Raw genomic sequence first — 7,781 nt, 5'->3', positions numbered from 1 at the left:
TAAAGAGGGCATTTTTTTGAAGTCTGTTTTTCAATTCCTAAGCAAAAAGGAACATCTGGTAGTCTGCCTACTTTTGGTGGTGTGGAGATGGACAATCAGGGTGTGTTTTGCCTTTCACATGTAGTTCTCACTTTGGTCTGACAGCGGAGGTGGTGCTAGAGAGCAGGATTGAGAAAATTTCTTTGTGGACAGTGAAGTAGGAGTCAGCATGGCGGATGCCCTGTTTGTAAGAATTCATGGGCTTACCTGCAGTATGTTAACTGCTTTTCATGCTGTTCCTCCCATACTGTTGCTGCTTCATCTAGCTGTTTTTTTCTGTTGCTGCCTTTCATGCTGTTCCTCCCATACTGTTGGTGCTTCCTCTAGCTGGTTTTTCTGTTGCTGCTTTTCATGCTCTTCCTCTCATACTGTTGTTGCTTCCTCTAGCTGGTTTTTCAGTTGCTGCTTTTCATGCTGTTCCTTCCATACTGTTGGTGCTTCCTCTTGCTAGTTTTTCTGCTGCTTTTCATGCTGTTCCTCCCATACTGTTGGTGCTTCTTCTTGCTGGTTTTTCTGTTGCTGCTTTTCATGCTGTTCCTCCCATACTTTTGCTGCTTCCTCTAGCTGTTTTTTTCTGTTGCTGCTTTTCATGCTGTTCCTCCCATACTGTTGGTGCTTCCTCTTGCTGGTTTTTCTGTTGCTGCCTTTCATGCTGTTCCTCCCATACTGTTGGTGCTTCCTCTTGCTAGTTTTTCTGTTGCTGCTTTTCATGCTGTTCCTTCCATCCTGTTGCTGCTTCCCCCTCCTCTTGCTGCTGCTCTTCATGCTGCCCCTCCTCTTGCTGCTGCTCTTCATGCTGCCCCTCCTCTTGCTGCTGCTCTTCATGCTGCCCCTCCTCTTGCTGCTGCTCTTCATGCTGCCCATCCTCTTGCTGCTGCTCTTCATGCTGCCCATCCTCTTGCAGCTGCTACTTTTTTCCTGTTGTGCCACCTTTTGGTACTATGTCTTCCACTGTTGCTCTTGATCTGTAGACCTTTTTATAGTATGTTGCTTCCATTGTGTTTTTTATTTGCTATGGATTATTAGATCTTCTGACAGACTGTTAGAGATGACAGAGCTGTAGATATGAGACACTTCCATAGCGATACTCTGATCTTGAATTTTGTTTGCTAATTCTTGAAGAACTCGTCTTCCTTAGCGTTAATTACTGTTAATAAGTGTGACTCCCACAGATGCATATATCAGGTAGCAGGAAGATCATGAATGTGAAAGGGAGGATATAAATATAGATTATTAGGGCTCAGAGCCCCGCCCACTACTACTGGAGCGACCGGTCCGACCGACTCTTCCACAGGACCTGTCAGTCATCATCCTGCACAGGCAGCCTGCCAGACATACTCCATCCTGAGGAGAGCTAGCCAGACGTGCTCCATTGTGAGGAGAGATTGCCAGACTGCTCCATCCAGAGGAGAGACTGCCAGATGTGCTTCATCCTGAATATGGACTCCATCCATAAAGAGACTGTCAAACGTGTTCCATCCTGAGGAGATACTCTATCCTTAGGAGAGCCTGCCAGACGTGCTTCATCCTGAGGAGAGACTGCCAGACGTGCTCCATCCTGAGGAGAGACTCCGTCTGTAGAGAGACTGCCAGACGTGCTTCATCCTGAGGAGAGACTGCCAGACGTGCTCCATCCTAAGAATGGACTCCATCTTTAGAGAGCCTGCCAGACGTGCGCCATCCTGAGGAGAGACTGGCAGACGTGCTCCATCCTAAGTATGGATTCCATCTGTAGAGAGAGAGGGACTGCGTTCCATCCTAAGGGGACACATCCATAGAGACAGCCTTCCAGGTGTTCCTTCCTTTGGAGACAGACTCTTCAAGAGATAGCTGTCAGGGCCCTGTATCCCTTCACAAGATGCAGGTGATCTTATAGATCCAGTAAGACGCACGCACACGCAGGCATTCAGATGCACATCGTGAGGAGACACCATCCAGTAGTAACTGGTCAGACAGGTGCTTTATTCTATAGAAACCGTACACTCCGAGGTGACAGCCTTTACGCCTCAAGACTGGTTTACATCTGATTAGTGACATATCCATAAGGGATTTAAATGTCCTCGATCTGACTGAGGCCCGTATCGAGGTATTGGAAGTGACTGTATGAACTTGGATTATAACATCATCAGATTCTGTGAGATGCCAGAGACCACCAAGATCTCAGAAGAGCACCGGTTTCCTCAATGATTTATAGCCGGAGAGTCTACACAATCGAATCAGAGACTGTTCTGAGAGGAGTGACGCGACCCCGGCACTGTGAGGTGAGTAGTCCCAGTGGTCCGGTGTAGATGAAGCTTCTGATGTGGTGGAGGATCTCCTGGAGGGACTGTTATTTCTGTCCTGGTGACAGTCATCTACCATTTGTGTATAGTGAATCAGTCTTGGTATTCTCCATGTGACTGGTGTTCCAAGGCTCCGGTGATCGACATATTTTATATCAATTGGTCATTTTTTCCTGTGTTCTCCTGGGATTTAAGGCTTTTGGAGAGAAGAGCTGTCACAGGCAGAAACTACAGACGACATCTATGTGTTTTAGGTAGAGTTGTCAGAGTCCGGATGGAGTTAGTAACAGGATATTGTTGGATGCTCTATCTCGGATACAGGGTGAAAGCGATCACCGGGTTATACTTGTACCTTGTAAGATCTTTGTGAAGGGACCGGTGCTGTCTGTGTAGTATTTAGACAAGCGGTCCACTTAGTAAACGGTCAGAAGTTTATCGTGCTAAGGCCTCGGAAGAGGGCAATGTCAGAAAACCTCACCGGTGTCATTCAATGAGGCAGAGCCGATCTGCCATATGTTTCTCACTGGCATTCGGGATGAGAAAAAAATTTGCAGCTTGCTGCGTATGTCTGTGTAAATACCCAATGCAAGTCTATGGGTGCCAGAAAAAGAATGGATGGCACACGGCCCACCCGAAAGCTGTCTGCTATTTACAGCTACATCTCCATTCTGTAGCACAGAACACTGGAAATGGTTATAGAATAAAATGGCTGAGAAAAAAAACGCCTGTCATACACATGTCACATGGACACTAGACGAGAAAAAACCGCCTGTCATACACATGTCACATGGACACTAGACGAGAAAAAAAACGCCTGTCATGCACATGTCACATGGACACTAGACGAGAAAAAAACGCCTGTCATACACATGTCACACGGACACTAGACGAGAAAAAACCGCCTGTCATGCACATGTCACATGGACACTAGACGAGAAAAAAACCGCCTGTCATACACATGTCACACGGACACTAGACGAGAAAAAAACGCCTGTCATACACATGTCACATGGACACTAGACGAGAAAAAAACGCCTGTCATACACGTCGTTCGGACACTAGACGAGAAAAAAACGCCTGTCATACACATGTCATACAGACACTAGACGAGAAAAAAACGCCTGTCATACACGTCACACGGACACTAGATGAGAAAAAAACGCCTGTCATACACGTCACACGGACACTAGACGAGAAAAAAACGCCTGTCATACACGTCACACGGACACTAGACGAGAAAAAACACCTGTCATACACATGTCACACGGACACTAGACGAGAAAAAAAACATCTGTCATGCACATGTCACATGGACACTAGACGAGAAAAAAAACGCCTGTCTTACACGTCGTACGGACACTAGACGAGAAAAAAACGCCTGTCATACACGTCACACGGACACTAGACGAGAAAAAAACGCCTGTCTTACACGTCGTACGGACACTAGACGAGAAAAAAACGCCTGTCATACACGTCACACGGACACTAGACGAGAAAAAAACGCCTGTCATACACATGTCACACGGACACTAGACGAGAAAAAAACACCTGTCATACACATGTCACACGGACACTAGACGAGAAAAAAACGCGTCTTACACATGTCACACGAACACTAGACGAGAAAAAAACGCCTGTCTTACACATGTCACACGGACACTAGACGAGAAAAAAACACCTGTCATACACATGTCACACGGACACTAGACGAGAAAAAACCGCCTGTCATACACATGTCACACGGACACTAGACGAGAAAAAACGCCTGTCATACACATGTCACATGGACACTAGACGAGAAAAAAAACGCCTGTCATACACATGTCACACGGACACTAGACGAGAAAAATAACGCCTGTCATACACATGTTACACGGACACTAGACGAGAAAAAAACGCCTGTCATACACATGTCACACGGACACTAGACGAGAAAAAAACGCCTGTCATACACGTCACACGGACACTAGGTGAGAAAAAAACGCACACTTACATGACATGGAAAAATAAATGGATTTTACTGGACCTACTCCGAATGAAACTCAGTCAGATTTCTGTCTACGCTCGTGTGACCCCGGCCTAACACTCATAATCCACCAATCCTCCACCTTCATCCATCACAGACCACCAACCACTGCCACATCACAGTCATGGCTCCAACTGCTAATAATCTAGGAGAAATAGTGATAATGGCAGGTTTGTGATGTATGAAGAACTGGTGGATTTTCAGTAGCTGGATGTATGAGTGATAGAATGGTGGCATTTTGCTGGGTAGAGGGTGGTGGGATGGTCGGAGTTGTGGAGGACTGGTGGATTTTCAGTAGCTGGATGTATGAGTGATAGAATAGTGGTGGTGGATGGTCGGAGTTGTGGAGGACTGGTGGATTTTCAGTAGCTGGATGTATGAGTGATAGAATGGTGGCATTTTGCTGGTTGGAGGGTGGTGATGGATGGTTGGAGTTGTGGAGGACTGGTGGATTTTCAGTAGCTGGATGTATGAGTGATAGAATGGTGGACTTTTGCTGGTTGGAGGGTGGTGATGGATGGTCGGAGTTGTGGAGAACTGTTGAATTTTCAGTAGCTGGATGTATGAGTGATAGAATGGTGGACTTTTGCTGGTTGGAGGGTGGTGATGGATGGTCGGAGTTGTGGAGGACTGGTGGATTTTCAGTAGCTGGATGTATGAGTGATAGAATGGTGGTGGTGGATGGTCGGAGTTGTGGAGGACTGGTGGATTTTCAGTAGCTGGATGTATGAGTGATAGAATGGTGGTGGTGGATGGTCGGAGTTGTGGAGAACTGTTGAATTTTCAGTAGCTGGATGTATGAGTGATAGAATGGTGGACTTTTGCTGGTTGGAGGGTGGTGGTGGATGGTCGGAGTTGTGGAGGACTGGTGGATTTTCAGTAGCTGGATGTATGAGTGATAGAATAGTGGTGGTGGATGGTCGGAGTTGTGGAGGACTAGTGGATTTTCAGTAGCTGGATGTATGAGTGATAGAATAGTGGTGGTGGATGGTCGGAGTTGTGGAGGACTGGTGGCTTTTCAGTAGCTGGATGTATGAGTGATAGAATGGTGGTGGTGGATGGTCGGAGTTGTGGAGGACTGGTGGATTTTCAGTAGCTGGATGTATGAGTGATAGAATGGTGGGGGTGGATGGTCGGAATTGTGGAGGACTGGTGGATTTTTAGTAGCTGGATGTATGAGTGATAGAATGGTGGACTTTTGCTGGTTGGAGGGTGGTGATGGATGGTCGGAGTTGTGGAGGACTGGTGGATTTTCAGTAGCTAGATGTATGAGTGATAGAATGGTGGACTTTTGCTGGGTGGAGGGTGGTGGTGGATGGTCGGAGTTGTGGAGGACTGGTGGATTTTCAGTAGCTGGATGTATGAGTGATAGAATGGTGGTGGTGGATGGTCGGAGTTGTGGAGGACTGGTGGATTTTCAGTAGCTGGATGTATGAGTGATAGAATGGTGGACTTTTGCTGGGTGGAGGGTGGTGGTGGATGGTCGGAGTTGTGGAGGACTGGTGGATTTTCAGTAGCTGGATGTATGAGTGATAGAATGGTGGTGGTGGATGGTCGGAGTTGTGGAGGACTGGTGGATTTTCAGTAGCTGGATGTATGAGTGATAGAATGGTGGTGGTGGATGGTCGGAGTTGTGGAGGACTGGTGGATTTTCAGTAGCTGGATGTATGAGTGATAGAATGGTGGTGGTGGATGGTCGGAGTTGTGGAGGACTGGTGGATTTTCAGTAGCTGGATGTATGAGTGATAGAATGGTGGTGGTGGATGGTCGGAGTTGTGGAGGACTGGTGGATTTTCAGTAGCTGGATGTATGAGTGATAGAATGGTGGTGGTGGATGGTCGGAGTTGTGGAGGACTGGTGGATTTTCAGTAGCTGGATGTATGAGTGATAGAATGGTGGACTTTTGCTGGGTGGAGGGTGGTGGTGGATGGTCGGAGTTGTGGAGGACTGGTGGATTTTCAGTAGCTGGATGTATGAGTGATAGAATGGTGGTGGTGGATGGTCGGAGTTGTGGAGGACTGGTGGATTTTCAGTAGCTGGATGTATGAGTGATAGAATGGTGGACTTTTGCTGGGTGGAGGGTGGTGGTGGATGGTCGGAGTTGTGGAGGACTGGTGGATTTTCAGTAGCTGGATGTATGAGTGATAGAATGGTGGTGGTGGATGGTCGGAGTTGTGGAGGACTGGTGGATTTTTAGTAGCTGGATGTATGAGTGATAGAATGGTGGACTTTTGCTGGGTGGAGGGTGGTGGTGGATGGTCGGAGTTGTGGAGGACTGGTGGATTTTCAGTAGCTGGATGTATGAGTGATAGAATGGTGGTGGTGGATGGTCGGAGTTGTGGAGGACTGGTGGATTTTCAGTAGCTGGATGTATGAGTGATAGAATGGTGGTGGTGGATGGTCGGAGTTGTGGAGGACTGGTGGATTTTCAGTAGCTGGATGTATGAGTGATAGAATGGTGGTGGTGGATGGTCGGAGTTGTGGAGGACTGGTGGATTTTCAGTAGCTGGATGTATGAGTGATAGAATGGTGGTGGTGGATGGTCGGAGTTGTGGAGGACTGGTGGATTTTCAGTAGCTGGATGTATGAGTGATAGAATGGTGGTGGTGGATGGTCGGAGTTGTGGAGGACTGGTGGATTTTCAGTAGCTGGATGTATGAGTGATAGAATGGTGGTGGTGGATGGTCGGAGTTGTGGAGGACTGGTGGGTTTTCAGTAGCTGGATGTATGAGTGATAGAACGGTGGGCTTTTGCTGGTTGGAGGGTGGTGGTGGATGGTCGGAGTTGTGGAGGACTGGTGGATTTTCAGTACCTGGATGTATGAGTGATAGAATGGTGGTGGTGGATGGTCGGAGTTATGGAGGACTGGTGGATTTTCAGTAGCTGGATGTATGAGTTATAGAATGGTGGATGGTCGGAGTTATGGAGGACTGGTGGATTTTCAGTAGCTGGATGTATGAGTGATAGAATGGTGGTGGTGGATGGTCAGAGTTGTGGAGGACTGGTGGATTTTCAGTAGCTGGATGTATGAGTGATAGAATGGTGGTGGTGGATGGTCGTAGTTGTGGAGGACTGGTGGATTTTCAGTAGCTGGATGTATGAGTGATAGAATGGTGGTGGTGGATGGTCGTAGTTGTGGAGGACTGGTGGATTTTCAGTAGCTGGATGTATGAGTGATAGAATGGTGGTGGTGGATGGTCGGAGTTGTGGAGGACTGGTGGATTTTCAGTAGCTGGATGTATGAGTGATAGAATAGTGGTGGTGGATGGTCGGAGTTGTGGAGGACTGGTGGCTTTTCAGTAGCTGGATGTATGAGTGATAGAATGGTGGTGGTGGATGGTCGGAGTTATGGAGGACTGGTGGATTTTCAGTAGCTGGATGTATGAGTTATAGAATGGTGGATGGTCGGAGTTATGGAGGACTGGTGGATTTTC

At 47.4% G+C, this 7,781-nt stretch overlaps 1 protein-coding gene across 1 annotated transcript in view; it reads left to right on the top strand.

Moving 5' to 3' along the window:
• Window positions 1-1,362: 1,362 nt before the first annotated feature.
• Window positions 1,363-7,781, top strand: part of LOC142290788 (uncharacterized) — a 121,110-nt gene continuing 114,691 nt past the window's right edge. Inside the window, exon 1 of the mRNA XM_075334788.1 lies at window positions 1,363-2,300. The gene's annotated coding sequence lies outside the window, so the exon portion shown is untranslated. The remainder of the gene's footprint in view (window positions 2,301-7,781) is intronic.

The sequence above is a fragment of the Anomaloglossus baeobatrachus genome, chromosome 2 (assembly GCF_048569485.1).
Source record: "Anomaloglossus baeobatrachus isolate aAnoBae1 chromosome 2, aAnoBae1.hap1, whole genome shotgun sequence".
NCBI classification, from domain to species: domain Eukaryota; kingdom Metazoa; phylum Chordata; class Amphibia; order Anura; family Aromobatidae; genus Anomaloglossus; species Anomaloglossus baeobatrachus.
Note: the sequence above shows the minus strand (reverse complement) of the source record. Positions and strands in the feature narration are given on the sequence as shown.